Raw genomic sequence first — 19,111 nt, forward strand, 5'->3', positions numbered from 1 at the left:
TTTTCACCGGCAAGAGCAAGCTCGATGTGGACGATAAATTTAAGAAGAAGAAAATGTCGAAGTTCGCCTCCAAATATCTCGTTTGGCAGGCCATCTGCTCTTGCGGACTGAGGAGTGAGCCTTTCGTGACAAAGGGCACAGTAAATGGCGAGATCTACAAATCTGAGTGCCTCGAGAAGCGCCTTTTGCCGTTCTTGCAGCAGCACGACGAAGATCCGCTATTTTGGTCAGATTTGGTATCATGCCACTATTCTAAAAGTGTCCTGGAGTGGTATGAGGCCAATTCTGTCCATTTTCTTCCAAAGGACATGAACCCGCCAAACTGTCCGGAGCTGCGCCCGGTGGAGCAGTACTGGGCAATAATGAAGCAGGAACTTCGGAAGAGCAAGAAGATAGTCAAAGACGAGAAGGACATGTTAAGAAAATGGAAAAAAACTGAGAAACTGGTACCGGATGACACTGTAAAGACTTTGATGGAGGGCATCAAGCGAAAATGCGTTCAATTTTACACTGAAGGCTCCATCGATTACCTTTTCTTTTGATTTTATAAGTAAATATATGTATAAAATTACCCTAAAATTTTGGTTTGATTCTAAACATTATAAGAAAATTGGCATGACATTTTCGGTGTCGCAATAATTTCGTGTTCGCCCTTTATGTGAACGAGAACATGACTGTCGCCGCACGCAGAATAAAATCAGCAGCTCTACGTCTAAAGAAATCTGGGAAATTAACGTCTGTGTATACGAAGTTAGGCACTGTCATGGTTCAGCGTACTGATGGTCAGCAACCCATAGCCATACACTCGAATGGGCTTCTTGGACAATTGTTTTAGATAAGGGATGAAATTTAAATAAAACTAAACAAACGTATACTGTAGTAGTTAATTTGCAGCCCCATAAAACTGCTTCCGTATGATGCCTCAGTTACAAAACTGCACCTCAACGAATATCCCTGGTGCAGTGTTGAATGCAGCTTTCCTTCCTGACAAGTTGAATGTATGTCATGGAAACGTCCAAAGTTTATGCGCGAGAAAATCAGCTAAATTGGATGAAATTAAGGACCTCCTAAGCGGTTCAAAGGTGTCAGTAGCTGGCTTCACGGAATCCTGGCTTTCGGATAGGAACAGCTCTCGTAGTATCTCCATCCCAGGATTTAATGTTGTTCGAAACGATCGACGCTATCGCCGTGGGGGCGGAATCGTGTTGTATTATAAAGATCATCTGTCTTGCTCTAAGATTTTTAATACACAATTGACTCCCGAGTTTGTGGATATAACTGAGTGTCTGGGGGTGGAGTTGCTACTAGGAGTTGAAAAAATCTTGATTGTGGTTATCTACAATCCCCCAGAGAATAACTGCTCATATTTCCTTGAAGAGAAACTGTTAGATTCCGCCACTCGCTACAATAACGTTCTGCTAATTGGAGATTTCAACACTGATATGTCGAAGCCTAGTAGAAAGAGAATGCAACTCGAATCCATTCTAGTGAGGTTTGCCATGTGCTCCATGGATGAAGAACCAACTTTTTTCCATAGAGACGGTTCGTTCTAGCGACGAAGTATTGCGATTTAACCAAGTTAGTTTCCCTGGACTATCACAACATGACCTCATCTTCGGTTCACTGGACTTTTACGTCAGCCCTGCTCAAAGAAACGTCACGTATCGATATTACCCTAATTTTGATCCTCATTCACTACGAAATGCCATTCTTTCCGTCCCCTGGAATATATTCAATGCGATCCACGGTCCCAGTGATTTGGTTAATTTATTCAACTATCATATAAAACAAACTCACGATGACTGCATACCGCTCCGTACCATAAAGAATGAAAAATCATTCAACTTGTGGTTCAATAACGGAATTCGTAAGGTTATGCTGGAACGCGATTTGGCTTACACAGACTGGATCAGGGCACCGAGAACATCCAAGGACCAAGCGCGACATCGGTATAAAGTCCTGAGAAACCGAACCAATACGATGATTTCGGTTGCAAAAACGACATATTTAAATCATCTCTTAGACGAACGGGTACCGTCAAATGTCCTTTGGAAACGGCTCAAAAGTATTGGAGTGGGTAAAAACAAAACGTCAACAATTTGCGAGTTTCACCCAGATGAAGTTAACCGTGTGTTCCACTCGAGCTACATCCACAATGACAACCAGGGCTTGGAAATATTGAGCTTGTTAAGTAATATTGAAAATATATTTTTATCAGTGTAACGCGTTTATTTTGCTTGTCGATGCTGCTGTCATTCATTCGACGGCAAACAAATTTACAACTGTGTTCATTCATATTCATTCTGTGCTATCTGAGCTTTCCTTAAAGCTCGAGTCATGAGAATTCATTCTCATTCACATTCATTCACTGCCATTGAATGTTCAGGAATGTTGTGACTGTTCATTTTCAATATCCCGATATGTGTGTGATTTTCTCATTGAGTCAGTGCCTTGCTTATTCAGTTACTCCGAAAGGGCAACGCAAATCGGTGGCACAAGCGGAAACGCCAACAAAAGAGCAAGATCTGCATGCACACTCGTAGCTAAGGATTGCATAGGCTTTGACGGCGAGGAGGCATTCTGCAGAATCGATTCGAGTAGCGAATGCAGCCATGTCAGCCAAATTTCATCCGCCAATCCTAGCGCACAGTTTGATCCGTTTGCATAAGGAAGCTCGAAATATTCACATTCATGTTTTGGACACCACCATTTTATGTTCGTGTGACCGGAATTTGAGTCAAAAAAGTCGGGTGGGTAATGTCGGGGACATAACCGGAGTGACGTAGGACTATACAAAGGGGACAGCTTTTGTTAAATATATATTTTAAATATATTGTTTTATTTCCTTCTCCTACGTGAATACCTACCTATCTACCTGAAAAATGGATTAGTTTACTGTTTACTCTTTATGAATATGTTGATGGTTCTGAAAAGAACCTTTGGTGTTGTGTTTTTGTTATCACTCGATATTCCCATCTTGTTCGGTTAAACCTTCCTGTTTAGCTATTGTGTTTACCACTCGCCACAGCTTTCACAGTTGGAAAATTTATTCCCATCCAGCTTGTGACATATTGTTCAGTAAATTACATTTAATGCGACGTGCCGGAGAAACACTTTGCCACTCACTGAAACTAATTGTTGCCTTGATGAGCGCCGAACCGAAGCTGTTCTTGATGCGGGTTTTCTGATTGTCGTGAGCAGCTTTGCAAGCCAACTCGAGCACTCCGACGACCGAAACTCTATAATCGCTGTTAGGTATACTGGTGCTCCGGCACCAATCCGTTCGGCCTAGTTACCCTTGCGGAGCAATCAGTGAATGCGACCAACAGGGAACTGGAGACCTGCACGGTTCGAGTGAGACTTTTCCTTTCCTTAACTTGTCCTCCTTTGTTACGTCCACGATGCCGATGCCGTACAACCACACGGGTTTACGGTTTGAAAGAAAATAAGATATTTTTTTGGGGTCCGCGTGTTTTATACTCTAGCGGTACACACTCACAGGATAGAGACAAATCGGCAGACTCAGCCAGAGGGGCGAGTCCAACGAGACGAACGAATAAGCGTTAAAAGGGAGCGATTGCAAAAAAATACATTCATTACGATTTGTTCGCTCGTTGGATTCACATGCAGGCTAAAAAGAGTCCTTTTCAGGATCACAAAATTATCTTCAATCTAAAGAGTTTATTGTTTTGCTATCACTCGATATCCCCATCTTGTTCGGCTAAACCTTCCTGTTTAGCGATTTGTTGCCACTCGCCACAGCTTTCACAGTTGGAAAATTTCTTCCCATCCAGCTTTGTGACATGTTGTACAGTAAATTACATTCAATGCGACGTGCCGAAGCGCCACTCAGTGTCGGATTGGAGGCGATTTTAACCTGTAATGGAACATTTGCGATGACAGTGGACAGTGTCGACTTTCAATGTGGGGTCATAATTTGGATCTCTATGTTCACAAATGTCCAACTAAATAAGTCGCATTACATGTCCGTCCAATTAGCTAAATGTCGAACTAATTGTAAATTACTGTACTTTCAATCTGGAAACAATTTAAGAATTGGTGAAAATTGAATAATCAGGAAAGTCCCCAACTATCAATAAGCTCAGAACAAATGCCAAATACACATACTCATCAGATCCTGGCAAACAAATTAAGAAAAAATCAATTTGTGTTTTATTATTATTTTGGATATTGTTTTAGAAAGCATTGAACTGTATTTCCTAAACTCTTTTTTGGAAGGTTTAATGGCCCTGAAAAGCGCCTTGTTTTATGGAATGGTTCCAATTTAGAAAACTTTGTACTCGTGGTTTTGAAAAAAAACCATTTAGAACGCCCTCGATGCCGCCTTGTTCTGGATTTGCCACCAAACCAGTTTGTATAAAGAACAAACTTTTTTCTTCTGCTACCTGATGCCGTTTTGCGATTGCGTTTGCCACTCGCCACTCGCTGCTACTGCCTGTTGTCTTGATGTCCACCGAACCGAATGTGTTCTGTTCCGAATGCGGGTTTTCTTATCGTCGCGAGCAGCTTTGCCAGCTAACTCGATCACTTCGGCGACCGAAACTATATAACGCCGAATAGGTGGACTGGTGCACTGGTACTAACGCGCTCGGCCTAGCTACCCTTGCGGGGAACTCCAGATCAACACGGTTCGAGCGGGATTTTGCCTTTCCCTTCACTTTTCCTCCTTTACCATGTCCAGACATGGCTGCTTGGGTTGGTTTGTTGATGTGTTGTGATGCGAACCGATGTGGTGTACGGTTTGAATGAGAATGATCGTTGCGACAGCGGAGCGGGGATTTTTAAGCTGACTGGCTGGCTCGAGAATTACGCATGTGTGAGACTGCGACCAATGTTTCGTTCATTTTTTTCTTTTTTCTTTCCAATCGTGCTTCATTCTATTTCGCTGCTGCTCTGGTTGCCCGTTTTGGTCGGTACGATTTGAGGAGCACAAAATGGACCAATCAAAAATGGGCACATAGTGCATTTTGACAATGCTTGATATTTCACAATTATTCAATTATTTATCTCAAGAAAAATGGAATGTTATTCGTTATGATAGATGCGTAGATATATTTCCTATCAATTGATGCAAAAACCTTTGCGATCTATTGAGAAATGCTCGAGTAATAAGCGTTCCAAATCTTGCATTTTTTCCTACTTGTTCAGTGCCTAGATTTCCATTTCACCCCCTATATCTTCCGGTTAGACGTAGTCCTACGTCAAAATCAAATGTTTAAAATTTGAGTCAAAACGGTATTTTTTTACATCGGAATTGTCTTTTGAAGCATTTCTGACAAGTGGAATTGAAACTGAATATTCACTATGTAAAATGAAAGTAGTTCATTATGGAACAACAGATGCCAGCCTTCATCACGGAAAACAATCTTCTATCTGAGTTTCAAGCGGGTTTCCGAAAAGGGCAAAGCATCCAAACAGCAGCGGTTCGAGTATATGACGATTTGGCACAAACTATCAATAGGAAAGGTACTGCCATTTTGCTACTGTTAGACTTTTCCAAAGCCTTCGACACTATTCCTCATCGCAAACTATGTTCGAAACTACAAACTCAGTTCTACTTCGCTGCTTCCACTGTAAACCTTATTGAATCGTATTTAAATGAGCGATTTCAAAGCGTGTTTTGTGGAAATCAACTTTCCGAAAGTGGCTTCTCAACCTCTGGCGTTCCCCAAGGCTCGGTGCTCGGACCCCTGCTTTTCTGCTGTCACGTCAACGATTTAATATCCGTTCCCAGGTGGTGCTCGATTCAGCTGTATGCTGATGATGTTCAGCTTTATATCCGTCGCTTCGGTCCGTGTTCCAGCGAACTCATCAGAATGATGAATGAAGCTCTCAAAAGAATCATGGAATGGTCTTGTCAAAACCGGCTATTTGTGAATCCATCAAAGAGCAAAGCCATGTTTTTAAGGGCCTTCGTAGGAACGCTGCTCAATCGAATCTGCTACCCCATTTACCAATAAAATAGACGCTTGGAACGTTTTTGAATGAAACAAAATCTGTTTTGCCAACCCTATCCAACTGTGACAAAGTGCTTGCAAACGTTAGTCCATCTCCTTCAAGGTCCAGTCTAGTCATTTCTCTGAACTCCTTGCAGACAGGGGCACGCACACACCTAAAATGGTGAAATCTCTCCGACCGAAGCAATCCTCTGAGAACTCTGAGAAAAGCTCTCGTTTTCCAGTGGGAAGCATACGCGAAAAACTCCACCATCCCTAGCAAAGCTTCTCCTTGGCTGGCGCAACGTCAACATCAAAACATCCACATGCACACCGGTCTCATCGGAATGCATTGCATTGCATCCTTTTGGCGTTTAGTATTGCTGGGAGTAGCTTTCTGCTTTCGCGGAGAGGATAAGTTGGTCAACTTTTCTCTGTTTTCATACCCTTTGATCTGTCACAGCACGTTTCCCGGAAAAGTTTTCTCAGAGTGATTGTATTTTCTCTCCCAAACAAGCAGAGAGCGAGCGGCGAAACACCGGTGCAGTCGGGTTTACCATTCGGAAGTTCCGTTCTCTGTGCTCTCAAGGTAAGTGTGCAACTGGGATTCCGCGCAGCCGCCGTGCGGCACCAGGAAATAACCTACTCACTCCTCGGTATCTGGGTCACTCACTGGTTCAGGGTGAGCTTCCTGGTGGGTGGTTGGGAGGATGGAGTTTCCGCTATTGCTGATGATGCTTTTGCTACTGCCGCTGTTTTGGAAGAAACCCTTAGCTAGATAGCGAAAAGGTCAATGGTCTAATGTGATTTTAGGATTTGCACAACTAGTGTTTGTTTTGGATTTGTAGTGCTTTTATAAGTTTCGTCTATTTCCACCAACGGCTCCGCCGGTTGTTTACTTTTTCTAACAAAAATTATAGACTGGTAGCACTGCCGATGACTCCTTGAGGTAATAGGTTTTCTATCAACGCGAAGATATTGCGAACTCAGTCTCACCCTTTGGAATCAGTGTCGGTGAGTGGCCTCGCGCTCTTCCTGGATACTCACTCTCCCCCAATTCCTTCGCTCGACTCCGCGCTCAGGAAGCGTTGAGTAACGGCTCGTCATCGCCCCCGATTCGGCTCTGGCGCCGGTGGAGAAAAACTGCCTGTGTTCCGCCAGGAAGTGCCGAGCAGCACAAACAACAACAAACGAAAAAGAAGCGAACTCCCTCGCCTCAGCTGCTGACTCTGCTCTGCTACGCATCGAATTGTCAGTTGGTCGGAGTGTCCTCAGTCAAAAGCCGACCGAGATCGAGTTTAGACGCGTTTTTTGGAGATCTCCGCATCAATACCGGTATCTCCCGTCGTCTGGGGCGGACAACTTCGACCGCCCCAAATTTGTGTACACATTCGCGGTTGCATCAGGATTCGACATCCACATTCGTTTAGTTTTTGACCGGGGACTTTGACCACCGGACGTGGCGTGGTGAACGATTTGGCTGCGAGTAGAGTGTCCTAAATAAATTTCGCCTGAGACACGTCCCCCGTAGGGGACCATACATTAGTGGAAGCTTTCGGAAGGTGAAATTCCTTTTTTCCGGGTGTGTTTTCCTCACGTTGCCTGCAGCTCGAGGGAAAAATTGGGACCGAGAGTTTTACGTTCAATTACGGTGGTTTAGCTTCACTAACTCGCTGAGAATTTATTGCCTCTATCCCCCGTCGCAGCCATCATCCGGTTTGTTGGTCAGGACTTTGGATAGTGTATCGAAACCGCCTGGCTGGCTGTGTGTAGAGTAATGTGATAAAATTCGATGAAATTGTACCCTCTCTGGTGGCCTTGAGTTACCATCCCCAACGAAAGCGGAGCTCGCAATCCACTAGAAGGGGGCGTGTGTGTTTTATTTGCCTCACTTTTTCATCTCACTCTCTTTCTCTTCCGTTCCCGGACCTGTTCGTGATGGTGCATTTCACATTTTCCGGATCATCGAAAAAAGCATGCCACTGATGCAGTGTCTCTTTTTGGACGAAACGTTTTTATTTTCGGCCATTAGTTTAGATTAGTGAGTAAATCAGTGGAAGTTTTTCGCGGACAAACTACGGGGAGCTACAGAAAGCGACCAGATAGCCAGGTGAATCGGCTCCTTTGTGTATCGGATTGAAGATTTATGGATGTTTACATTGTTAACTTACCTCCTCGCGGACATTTCCCACCCTCCGAATCGGCATTTAGCGAGGGCGAAACTAAATCAACTGAATGGAGCTTCCAACTATCCTGGGAGCAAGGGAAAAAAACATAATGGAGAATAGTTTCAACGCGAGCTCTCGGGACACTCGAAACGAAAAAGTGCATCCAATTACTATCGCGTGAGAAAAAGGGGAAGGCACTCGGTGGAGTATCCTAAATTAACACATGAAAGAAGCATCCCTCTAAGCGAAATCAAAACAAGGCGAAAAAAAGAAAACACGGCAAAAAGTCGGTCGAACGTGAACCGTGGGAAGTAATTTTCATTTAGACGAAAATCGGAAAGGGTGGATACAAATTGTGCAAGTTCTGATAAACCTTCGGTGGAAAAGGGAGTTAACCGACGAAGGCAGCGGAATGTAAAAGTTAATACATTGCATCTTTTTGTGGTTTCAACTGCGTGCGGCCAGTTTTTGCCTCTCGTATAGCTCGGTGGGAAAGGGTATTTTAAGTGTGCGAAAAGTTTATTTCCGCTTTTTATTGCTTCATTATTCGGTGAGACGGTTGGTGTCGGCAGTGAAAGAGTTGGCAGTGTGCGAAGAAAAGCAGTGCGCTGGTAGGAAGTGAAAGTTTTGTGGTCAGGCTATACCTTCGGGTCGCTCGCTTACTGCTGCCTCCCACAATTGACGTTGTGAGAGAGAGTGAATAGTAAAAAAGGATAATTAATGCGTTTCGCAAAGATAAACGAGTGGAAGCAACGTTTGGACTTGCTGGAAGTTGTATCGGTATTAGTCGAAAGGAAGTTTCCCGTAGATATGCTGGATTGAAAAGGTAATTTGTGTTCTTTTAGCAACTTTCGATTGGTTTAATGGTTTTGCTGGGAGGTGAAATGATTACCGATTTTATCGAGTGAATGTTGAATTGAAGATTCTTTTTTATATTTTGTATTTAAAAAACTTAAGGGTAGTTATAAAATTGCTGTTCTTTTGTTATGTTCCTAGTATGTTTTTTATCTGAACAATCATTATATTCATATTATCTGCATATAGAAAAAAATTAAATAATGTCAGTGTATGTGACCGTTAATCTCGAGAACGGATTGTAGGGTTTGCAAGATTTATTTGTTTTATTTTCGTCTAGGTCCCTGACGTGATTTTATGACAAATAATAAAGGAAATCCATTGAAAAGTTGAAAAATCAAAACATCCATTTTTTTGCGCGTTTTGTTTGCTTTTTTGCTGCGTTTATAACTTTTAGAGTCATTGATGTAGTCGCGATATTATAAGCCTGCAGATTCAAACTACTGAATTTGAAATTTGATTCTTTGCTAATAAATATGATTAAACGTGAACCCATAGCTATGAACCAGAACATTGTAGAACTTTGTAGTTATACAACATCTTCAAAAATTATACAATAACAAAAGTTATGCAGAGTTGTAAGGACGAATGCATCATGGTAAAAAAACCTTTCGGGCGTTGAATAGCTCGATGAGTGATTCACCCAACAACTAAACGTTTAGCTTCACAACGCGGATTCACTTGAAATACCATGAGCATCTGATTATGTTTGGTTATGTGAATAGCTAAGATGGATGGGTTCCTCTCAATTTTACCGAAAAATATTCAATGGATCACATCTCTATCTGCGACTTGTTTTATAAAGGCATCGAAAACACGGCGTTTTCGAAGTAAATCGTGAAGGATGATGAAAAACGAGTCATTTAGAATGATTTTGAGCGTAGATAAACATTTGGGGTAAGCTTATCTGATAGTAAATAATAAATGAAAGGAGTATTGTATTACGAGTTTCTACAAAGCATCCATTCGATACATTTCAATACATACATTGAGAGTAGCGATAATTTTGACATTTTGTTTACTTAAGGATATTATACATATTTATTCTTTATTAATCACCTTTAATTTTGATAAAACAATATGCTCACTTCATCGAGAAATAGAAAGTCGTTAATATGGCGAATAGAAATTGCTTGTTAGTACTAGCCTGGTACAACATTGACACTTTCGAAAATAATCATAATAGATCTTAATAATTCATAATAATTTCATAACAGATCTTAATAAATCTTTGATTACGTAGAACCTGGTTTACACAGTAATTCATAATTCTAGAATTCCTGTGTAAATATGGCAAAAATTGCAATACAGAAACTTTATTCTATAGCAGATTTTTTTAGTGATCCTATCAGACAAACCACTGTTTACAGGTGTAACTTTTATTTCTCGAGAGTTAACAGACTCGATGACATCGTTGTGATGTTGTTTCTGGTATTATTTTACGATTTCACACGATTTTTACGACTTTGGACAACTGCCCAAATATACATTTTACTCGAAAATTCAGAGTAAAGAAGATACAGGGAAATTTAGATATAACTGACATTTCACTTCCAAAATTGTACGTTATATCGAAGCATAATAAAGAAGTCAGAAACATAGCTCATATTACTTCATTGTGATGCTGTTTGGGTAGAGTTAGTAAATAATGATAAAAAAAAACCATCTAGAAAGTGAAGCCGATTTTTCTAATGAAATAATAGATAAAAGACCGCTTGCTTGTTAAAAGAACTTTTTCCCTGTCACAGTGCCTTTCTTCAGATGTATGGAAGACTTGTTGGTAGTTGTATGGACTGTCATATAATTTTAGTTTAGAATATAAAACAAAAAAATAAATAAAAAACGGATTTCATATCCTAAACATTTTTTTTAGTGTAATTTTTATGTTTTCATTGTATTTTTTTTATGAAAGATTGAATTTACACTAAAATGTTGAAGATCTCAATGTTTCAAGGATATTTCTTTTCGAAAAAAGTTAAAAATGCTTAAAATTAAAAAAAAATCCAACTTAAAAACTATGAGGAAATTGAAGGGTCTGAGACTAGGGGCACGGAAGGAAGTTTGACGTAGGACTGTGATCGTTCCGAACACTTGGTTATTTTAAATGTAATTCTTTTCATTATTCAGAAATCTGTTAGTTTAACGCTTTTGAAACTCTAAATAGTAGCCCTTAAAAGGGTCGTTTGTTGTATGTACTCATAACCTTCACACGGTTTGTAACGAACAAAGAAAGACAATAAGCTTCTGGCAGGAAGTTCAACTGGTCGGGTTAAGTCAGACCGGACCATGTCACATTTTTATGATTTCGAGAAAAACGAGTTTGAAGTTTGGCGCTATAATGGGTTTTAATTGAGCGTTCAAAACAATTTCGATAAGTTATTCCTGCTGTACGCGTGATTTTCCAAATCTTATAATCGTGGAGTGTAGCTTACAAAATGTTTAACCTAATGCAATCAATAACTCGAAATTTTTAATTTGACGACTTGGTCCGCTCTGACTTAACACCGACCAACTGTCTAACTGAAAATGATTAATGAATATCAGTGGGACACATAACAGGGTGGAATGGTAGATGAAGTATATGTGAATGGGTAAACAAAAAAAATATATCGTCATTGATTACATTGAATATTAAATTTATTGGGAAGAAACGAAAAAACAAGTTGAAAATACTCACGATTTCGTGATATTTTGAGATAAAATGCACATGAAATCATGAAGTTGCTTTATTTTTAATGTATAGCTATGGTATTGTGATTTCTTTCCATTGTCTTATTCTTATTATTAGGCATCGAGAGGCAGCTTTCTCGGTGAAAAAATGTTCGTTTGCAAACTATCACAATCATGTGGTATTGGTTCTACTGCTCAATCTATCATAGACGGAATTGAGTCATTGAGAATTATGAATATGAGTCATCAAGATTATTAATATTTCATTTCGTTTCACTTTTGTGATGGGATGTAATGCCGATCTCAATAAGTCCTCGCATGATAATTGCTGCCTCCTCCTAATTAATGAACGATCACTGTATGGGTGACACTTTTCTCGTTGCGTTGATGAAATCTTGCATGAAGTTTGAATAATGCATGAAATCTTGCATATGATTGCTTTAACATCTTGCTAATTTGTTAGATAGAACGAATATTGCACGCAATTTTGTGTTACATACAACATTCATGGGAACGAAGTTGGAAGAAAGAATGCATAATGCATGATTTACCTTCGCATCCGCTCGCAAAACATACCTCTTTTATTTGTTAAATTGCTCACTTGTTTTATTATTTCCACTATTAATGTCTCAGGGGAGAAAAATTCTGGATAAAATTGCCGTCTATACCATTATTATAACACATATCGTAAGAACGATTCTGTGTAATATGCATTTGAAAACTTTTAATAAATGTTACATTTTTCTATATAGAAATCCAAGACGTAGTTCTACGTCAAAAAATTATCTCAAAAAATCTTTTGAAAATTAAAATTCCATTGTCTTATAAACATTTGTTTTCAAATTCTGAATGAGAATCATATAAATAATCCATACAACTAACAACAAGTCTCCCATACATTGGAAAAAGGGCACTGTTACTTATTGTGATTTTTTTGAGATTTTTTTTTTCAGTTTAATTTTTAAAAATTTATGGCATTTGTTGAAAATTAAACAATATCCTACATTCCATTCTTTTAGCAAAATTTTGTAGGTAATATAGTTTTCAATTTACAAATATTTGTGAAAAGTTGTGAAAAATTCGGCCTTTTTCAAAAAGTAGTCAAATTTTTTTTTTTTTAGATTTCAAATGTGCAAAGTTGCTCAAATGACCAATGCCTTTAAACCCACAACGTTTCACTGCAATCAGAGATGATGCTGTCAACTCATAAGACGAGTTGGCATTAAATTCGTGCCGTGTTCATTTCCCTCATAAATAGAGTATTTTGTAAGTCATAGCAACGGGAAAGTAAAATTTTATTTTTATAATATAATAGCTGTCACGCGTTCATCTCTCTAAAATCCAACTCCGGTTATGTTTATACAGCACTGATGAATACACTTAGTTTAGCTTTTTTACCTGTGAAGTATATGAATAAAATGCATGATATAAGTATAATAAATCATTTCCTAAAATTGTATAATTTTGTGATTTACCAAATTTAGCGGAACAAATAAATTAGAAAAAAAAACTCTTCTCAGAAGTGGGAGCATTTATAATAAACTCTATATTTTATTTTCTTCTCATGCTTATATTTTTTATGTTCAAATCACCTGCTGCATTTTGAGGTTTTTTTTCAGCCTCTCAATCACAAATCAACACGGGAAGAAATGTAGAGATTTTATAAATTAAAAAGGTCTACTGTATTATTTTCCTAATTTTTCCCATTTCCCATTTAACTGTTTCGGATTGTTGCTCTGTTACAATGTATTGAATAAATTTAATTTTTTGGCAAAAATCATAATCTGATTTTTTAAAATGTTTAATTTTTCTTCATTTTTCTCGGAAATATTGCATACGGGTAAACGATATATTTCGGATAAATGTTGCGTTCGGGTAAAAATTACGTTTGGATTGATGTTAAATCAGGGTATATTTCACACTGAATGACAATGCGATATTAATTCAATTCGGATAAATGTGTTTCGGGTGAATGTTATTCAGGTAAACGTAAATATGTATGCCGTGCTATTACTGTGAAAACTCACATACTTTTTTGTTTAATATCAAACAATTTTAACAATTACCTTGATCATGATCAAACCTCCGTTGCAGCTAATAACACACCCCAGTTTAACTCGCTTGTTACACCACCTATGGTCAGTCCCAATATCGTGGACGCAGCAAGCAGTATGCTGAAACAGTCTACAATATCTGGACCTGACGGCATTCCCTCCATTATTTTGAAGAAATGCTCGACAAGCTTGCCTCAAACACTAAGCATCTTATTCAACCGCTCCATGTAATGTGGCGTCTTTCCGAAAACTTTTACTTGATCTAACAATATTTTCTTCAATTTGAAGACGAATTGACCACAATAACAAATGCGAAACCCATATTATATGGGTTTCGTAGATAACTGCAGTACAAACCAAACCACAAACCACAAAAATTTCTACATTACTTGAGAATTAATCAAGCAAAGGAAACCAAATTAGGTATATGGAGGTTTTAGGGCGCCATAAATGTTTCCATGGTGGTTGGACACTCTCTTACAAATGGTCGGTGTTAAGTCAGACCGGACCATTTGATATTTTTCTGATTTCAAGAAAAACGAGCTTGAAGTTTGGCGCTATAAGGGGCTTTCATTGAGTATTCAAAACAATTTCAATACGTTATTCGTGCTGTACACGTGATTTTCCAAATCTGATAAGTGTGGTATGTAACTTACGTAATGCTTAACCAAATGCAATCAATAACTCGATTTATTTCCACGATTTTAATATTATACGCTTGGACCGTGATGACAGATACGGAGGGGTGCTATTGGGGATCAATAAGTGCCACTAATTTTTTAGAATTGACCTTCCACCTATTGGAGGGATCGAAGCTGTTGCTTGTCATGCAAACATCAGAGGCAAAGACCTCTGTATTGTCAGCTTGTATTGGCCTCCGAGAACTGCGGTTAGCCGCAAACAACTTGATGACATGTGCTCACTCCTTCCTGAGCCACGATTGATCTTGGGAGACTTCAACTCTCACGGAACTGCCTGGGGGGAACAGTATGACGACAATCGTTCATTGTTGATATATGACCTTTGTAACAGCTTCAATATGACCGTTTTGAACACTGGGGAAACAACACGTGTACCTAAACCTCCTGCTAACCCAAGTGCTCTTGACCTCTCGCTTTGCTCGAATTCACTATCGTTAGATTGCAAGTGGAATGTAATCCAGAACCCCAACGGTAGTGATCACTTGCCAATCAAAATTTCCATCACCATTGGGTCGAATTCTTCTGAATCTATAAACATGGCATATGACCTCACAAGACACATTGACTGGAAAAAATATGCAGACGCGATTGCTCTAGCCATCAATTCCAGAGATGGTTTACCTCCATTGGAGGAGTATAACTTCCTTTCTCGTTTGATCTATGACAGCGCGGTTCGCGCTCAAACGAAACCCATCCCAGGTTCCACTATTCGTCGAAGGCCTCCCAATCTATGGTGGGATAGCATATGTTCCAAGCTTTATGTAGAAAAATCGAATGCATTTAAAGCTTTTCGAAAACGTGGAACCCCTGAAAATTTTCAAACGTATTTAGCCCTTGAAGATCAATTTAAAAACTTAATCAAAGGAAAAAAACGTGCTTATTGGCGAAATTTCGTGGGAGGTTTATCACGAGAAACGTCAATGAAAAAATTATGGAAAGTGGCTCGAAACATGAGAAATCGCTCTTCAACGAATGAAAGCGAAGAATATTCACATCGATGGATTTTTAATTTTGCACGGAAGGTTTGTCCTTATTCCGCTCCTGTGCAAAAAATTGTTCGAGATATACCACAAGATAGGTGCGATCTTGATTCCGAGTTTTCGATGGTAGAATTCTCTCTTGCTCTGCTTTCATGTAACAATTCTGCTCCGGGATCGGATAGAATTAAGTTCAACTTGTTGAAAAACCTCCCTGATGTGGCGAAACATCGCTTGTTGAATTTATTCAATCGGTTTCTGGAGAATAATATTGTTCCAGATGATTGGAGACAAGTAAAAGTTATAGCTATTCAAAAACCCGGAAAACCCGCGTCCGACTTCAATTCGTACCGCCCAATAGCAATGCTGTCTTGTATACGGAAATTGTTGGAGAAAATGATCTTGTTTCGCCTTGATCGATGGGTTGAAACGAATGGCCTACTCTCAGATACACAATATAGGTTCCGCAGGGGCAAGGGGACGAATGATTGTCTTGCGTTGCTTTCTTCAGAAATTCAAATGGCTTTCGCCGAAAAAAAAAACAAATGGCTTCAGTATTCTTGGACATAAAGGGGGCCTTCGATTCTGTTTCAATAGAGGTTTTGTCGGACAAATTACACTCTCGGGGTCTGCCGCCTCTATTGAATAATATGTTACATAATTTGATTTGTGAGAAACATTTGAACTTTTCTCACTGAGATTCGGCAGTAAGTCGTGTCTCTTACATGGGCCTCTCCCAGGGCTCATGTTTAAGCCGCCTTTTGTACAACTTCTATGTAAGCGACATCGACAATTGCCTTACACAAAATTGCAGCCTAAGACAACTTGCAGATGATGGAGTGGTGTCTGTCGTAGGATCAAACGAATCCGACCTGCAAGGACCCTTACAAGATACCTTGAACAATTTTTCAACCTGTGCCATTGGGCTAGGGATCGAATTCTCCTCGGAGAAAACAGAGATGGTGGTTTTTTCTAGGAAGCATAAGCCAGCAAAACCAAAGCTTCAACTTTTGGGTAAACCGATCACTCATGCTATGTCATTCAAGTATCTTGGGGTCTGGTTCGACTCCAAATGTACTTGGGGGGCCCATATTAGGTATCTGAGTAAAAAATGTCAACAAAGAATAAACTTTCTCCGTACAATTACCGGCACCTGGTGGGGAGCCCACCCAGAAGATCTTATAATGTTGTATCGAACAACTATTCTCTCAGTGATGGAGTATGGCAGTTTCTGTTTTCAATCAGCTGCCAAAACACACCTCATTAAACTCGAGCGAATTCAGTATCTTTGTCTCCATATTGCGTTGGGATGTATGCCCTCAACGCATACCATGAGTCTCGAGGTTTTGGCAGGCGTACTCCCACTAAAAGATTGCTTCAATTTATTATCTCTTCGGTTCCTCATTCGGTGTAAGATTATGAATCCATTGCTGATCGGAAATTTTGAGCAATTGATCGAGCTAAATTTTCATTCTGGATTCATGAGTTCATATCATGAATTCACCTCTATGTAGGTTGTTCCTTCTTCGTATATTCCCAACCGTGTTTGTTTTCCTGACTACATCAATTCCTCTGTACTTTTCGATCTGTTCATGAAGGAGAAAATCCATGAAAATCCAGATTATCTTAGATTGGGGTCCGTTCCTACGATCTTCAATGCAAAGTATGGGCGTATCAATTGTGATAATATGTACTTTACTGATGGGTCCTCTATGAATGAGTCCACAGGATTTGGAGTGTTCAACGTATTTTTTAGCACCTCACACAGTCTTCAGAATCCTTGCTCGGTATATATTGCTGAATTGGCAGCGATATACTGGGCGCTGGACAGCGTTGCCTCACGACCTGTTGAACACTATTACATTGTAACGGATAGTCTTAGCTCTTTCGAAGCTATCCGTTCAGTGAGGCCGGAAAAGCACTCGCCGTACTTCCTTGAGAGAATACGAGAAATTGTCATTACCTTTGTCTGGGTTCCTTCACATTGGTCAATTCCGGGTAATGAGAGGGCTGACTCATTGGCAAAGGTAGGTGCAATTGAAGGCGATATATATCAGCGTCAAATCGCCTTCAATGAATTTTATTCTTTAGTCCGCAAAAATACCATCGCTAACTGGCAACGCAAATGGAATGAAGATGAATTGGGCCGGTGGTTTCACTCGATTACCCCTAAGGTTAGCCTCAAACCGTGGTTCAAAAGTCTGAACTTGAGTCGGGACTTTATTCGCACCTTCTCCCGACTCATGTCCAATCACTGTTCGTTAGATGCACTACTCTTCCGTTTCAATCTTGCCAGCAGCAATCTCTGCATTTGTGGCCAAGGTTATCACGACATCGAGCATGTTGTTTGGTCGTGCGAGGTGTATCTGGTCGCCAGATCGAATTTAGAAATCTCCCTTCGGGCCCGAGGAAGACAGCCCAATGTGCCGGTGAGAGATGTGTTGGCTCGGTTAGACCTTGATTACATGTCCCATATATATGTTTTCCTTGAAGCTATAGATCTTCGTGTGTGATTGTCCCTACATCCTTACACCCTCCTTTCCTTCCTTTGCGGGTAATTCGTCCCCTTGCTATAAATAGTAGAATAAGTTGAAATGTAAATACACTATAGATGTACGAATAGATTTATGAAATGAGTGTTCATCAACATTGTTACAATTTCCTTATATCCCATCCTCCTCCTAAAAATATGTCACCCTCCTAAACTCGAGTACACCGCGAGTAATCGGTTTTCCACCTTACTAACTATAGATGTAAGAAAATTGTTTATATATGTAGTTTTAAAATTATATTTAAGAATTCGGCTCCTTTAAACTTAAGTAACTGAGCCTGTAAAAATAAACGAATTAATAAAAAAAAATAACTCGATTTTTTTATTTTGCGACTTGGTCCCCTCTGACTTAACACTGACGAAATGAAAAACAAATTTCAGCATAACTCGAAAACTTATCAAGCAAATGGAGCCAAATTTGGCATTTGAAGATTTTAGGAGGCTCGAATCGTTTCTATGGTGAATAGACACTCCTCCTAAGGGGAGAAGAGGGAAGGGGTCTGTCTTCATTCTATCATACTTTCTGTACCATACATTTATTCCATGTAACGAAGAAACATGTTATTTTCAAGTGGTTGAAAAACGAGAATTGTGTCTGAAAATAATCTGATATTATAATGATGAGTTTTGGTAGAAGTACTAGGAATTTTTTAGTAAAAGGTAAATTCAACGGGGTCGATTAGAAGGTCAATCAATGAACAGTTCTGCAATTGGACTCATGAACTCGCGCTTAGTAAGAAAACATGAATGTTTTAAGGTATTGATAACAATAAACAAATTTTGGACGGGACGAAGTTTTTCGGGTCAGCTAGTAACTATATAAACAAAAACGAATAGCCAAATGTGTTGGTAAGCGCAAAACTCGAGGAACGAATCGTCCGATTGAAGCTGTCTACATTTTGTTATATTTTCTGTATCGAACATGCATTCGGTGTAACGGAGAAACATGTTATTTGCAAGTGATTGAAAAAAATCTTGAACGATTGTGTCTGAAAATAATTTTATATTATGATGACGCGTTTTGGTAGAAGTACTAGGAAATTTATAGTAGAAAGAAACTGTAAAGGGCCAATTAGAAGATCAATAAATGAACAGTTCTACGATTGCGCCCAGAAACGTTAATATTTGAATGTATTGATAACAGAAAATCCATTTTGGGCGAGACGAAGTTTTCCGTG

At 39.5% G+C, this 19,111-nt stretch overlaps 1 protein-coding gene across 1 annotated transcript in view; it reads left to right on the top strand.

Annotated features, from left to right (window-relative positions):
- Positions 1-7,233: 7,233 nt before the first annotated feature.
- The window catches only part of LOC129770874 (protein O-mannosyl-transferase TMTC1-like), a 585,978-nt gene continuing 574,100 nt past the window's right edge, over positions 7,234-19,111 (top strand). Inside the window, exon 1 of the mRNA XM_055774024.1 lies at positions 7,234-8,951. The gene's annotated coding sequence lies outside the window, so the exon portion shown is untranslated. The remainder of the gene's footprint in view (positions 8,952-19,111) is intronic.

This window comes from Toxorhynchites rutilus, chromosome 2 (genome assembly GCF_029784135.1).
Source record: "Toxorhynchites rutilus septentrionalis strain SRP chromosome 2, ASM2978413v1, whole genome shotgun sequence".
Taxonomy (NCBI): Eukaryota; Metazoa; Arthropoda; class Insecta; order Diptera; family Culicidae; genus Toxorhynchites; species Toxorhynchites rutilus.